Raw genomic sequence first — 2628 nt, 5'->3', positions numbered from 1 at the left:
GGCAGCAGCATCACAGCCGCAGCAGTCTACATCAGCATCTGCAGGCAGACCATGTGAGAACCCATGTGCCCGAGAATGCAGATGCCTCTCACAGGCCGGGATGGGCTCTGCGATGGAGAGCAGGACCTGCATGCGGACTGGACGGGATGCGACAGACTTGGAGAGCTACTGTTTCGGTTATTAGTCGGAGAAGGAGAGAGGAATGTTAAGAAAAGACCTGCTATAGTCTTATTTTTAAGTTGATAGTGAAGAAGATATTTTGTCCCACCCATCAGGCATTAAATTATGTAATAGCCTAATGTACAATTATAATATTTCTTATTATTATATTTTAAAGCTATAGAGAAAAGAGGAATTCAAATATTTCGAATTTCATATGTCCAATTTCCTTGCGGGAGTCATCCCAAAGGATCAATAAAGAGAAGTCTAAGTCTAAGATGTCTATAATGCAGTTTAGAGGCTTTATGTCATTTTTGCTGTGATATAGTATATTGTAGGTTATTAATACTCAATCATTTTAATAATGAAAAATGAAGGGAATGAAAGACACTACTTAAATAAGTGTTTCTATTTTCATTCATTCATTGTAGGTTTACATTTACATTTAGTAAATCATGCTAAAAATGCTACTTTATTGATCAAGGTCAGAGGTCAGGGTATAGTGCAGTTTAACTGTCTTTGCTCTGGGGCACTTCAGTACACCTTCAGTTTTCTGATGATACATTTTGAACCCATGTCCTCCTGTTGAGGGATGCACTGCCACCAGAAAGAGACTGGCCTCTGGTGATTAAAGCTATATTAATAATTAAAAATCAGATTCGTAGATAAGGAATTGGCACCTGCTTGCCCCAGTATACTCTTTGCCCTCCGCTGTAGCCTACATGAGTGAATGGAGGTCAGAAGGTAAAGCTGCATACTGTATCTCTCCCTATCTGTCTGAGTAATTAAATAATTCTGTCACATTTTAAACGTTTTGGAGAAAAAAAATCTTCCTCTTTGTTATTTGTATCTAACAACATGTCTCTACCAGTGTCATTACAGCCTCTGCTGAAGGCCTCCCTTGCATTATGAGACAAATAGTTTTAATTTTAACCCAACACATTTTACTTTGTCATTTAGTTGAGATTACACAGTTATCTATCACAACTGGTGAGTGTATTACTGTAATGCTCCATGCTCCAAAACAAACACTGTACTGTTGCAATCCAGCAGGGGTCTTGTTTGTTGAGCACATAGTATCCCCTTGTGTGACGAATGTGCACACACTGTGTACCTATGTTCATCTGCTGGTGAAAGTGGTATGACTCTTACACACAAGCACACAGACACTTTGACCTATACAAAGAATCTGAGTGTTTCTCAGCCCCATTCCTTGCTTTACAATCCCTTAACTCACCATAAAAGGAAAACGTATCACCTGTCGTTTATGTTTCACTTGTTCTCCTTGTTTAATTCTTTTGCCTAAATTCTAGGCAGAAACAGACGTATCCTCAACATCACTAACAGGTCCCCTTTCATACTTGTTTTCTTTGCAGGTAATGAACACTTCTTGCCACTTACCGAGGCTGAAATTCTCCTGAGACGACTGGAGCAACATGGTACAGAAGTTAATAGTCCATCCAGGAGAATTTATACTGTATATCCAGCGCTGCTAGTTCTACAGGCAGATAGGCGGAGAGGTTCAAGCACAGTCCAGTATCTCCCTGTATATGTGTGGGTATGTCAATGTATTCTCAGAGCTTTGGCAGTGTGTTATCCTACTCCATGTGCCTCTGGTTGTGAGGTGGAGCTCCATGGAGAGTTAATATAGGCCAGGCTGGAGGGGAGGAGACTGCTCTGTGTATGGCATGGCCTGTCAGTGTGTCAGACCAACTACCAGTAGAGTCCACTGCCACCACTTCTCTCTGTCTCACTTTCACTGCTACTTTCTTACTCTTCTTACTATTTTTTTCCCCTGGCTCATACATTTTATTTCTTCATGTTTTGATCCAGTCTAAGCAGAAACAGAACTAATCCTTTGTAGCCTGAACTGAAATATGTTCATGTGTCTGGGTGAGACCTTTGCAAATCCAGTTTTGGTCATTCATGAGTTTTATCTGTCGGCTTAAATCAAAAGATTAAATCCTAATGGGTTGTGAATGTTCTGCATTTTTTGGGGATTAGAAAACACATTTGAGTTAAATGAAAAATACACGCTTATATTTATAAACAGGGCAGGGTTTGTCACATTACGACACGTGCAGATACCGTATTGTTGGTCGTGTATTTCCATAAGCCCTTGACGGGCGTCAGATCAGTGTTTTGCAAAGAACAGAACATACAATATATGTCAGTACAAGAAGGCACTTTTATGTGTTTGCTGTTCATCCTCTGAAGGGGAGCTTTTGTGTTTTATTGCTCGCTGTAATGCTCTGTATCAGTGGGGGGTTTATGAAGTTGTGATTCAACAAATTCCAGAGAGGAGTCGGTGCAGAGCTCTCTGGAGAACGATGGCTGTCTGTTGTCTGTCCTGCCACAGAAATGCACTAATCTTTCCATCCTGAAATACATATCTGCTGTCTTACATCTCCCTCTTTTCACATGGTGTCTGCCACTCCCTGCCTGCGAGACTGGTCCTGCTGGCAGGAC

General features: G+C 41.0%; 1 protein-coding gene across 1 annotated transcript in view; it reads right to left on the bottom strand.

Annotated features, from left to right (window-relative positions):
- The window catches only part of mapk6 (mitogen-activated protein kinase 6), a 14160-nt gene extending 12375 nt beyond the window's left edge, over positions 1-1785 (bottom strand). The window contains exon 1 of the mRNA XM_035682152.1: positions 1561-1785. The gene's annotated coding sequence lies outside the window, so the exon portion shown is untranslated. The remainder of the gene's footprint in view (positions 1-1560) is intronic.
- Positions 1786-2628: the final 843 nt, after the last annotated feature.

Source organism: Morone saxatilis, unplaced genomic scaffold, assembly GCF_004916995.1.
Source record: "Morone saxatilis isolate NCDOM2014 unplaced genomic scaffold, NCSU_SB_2.0 Contig11, whole genome shotgun sequence".
NCBI lineage: Eukaryota > Metazoa > Chordata > Actinopteri > Moronidae > Morone > Morone saxatilis.
Note: the sequence above shows the minus strand (reverse complement) of the source record. Positions and strands in the feature narration are given on the sequence as shown.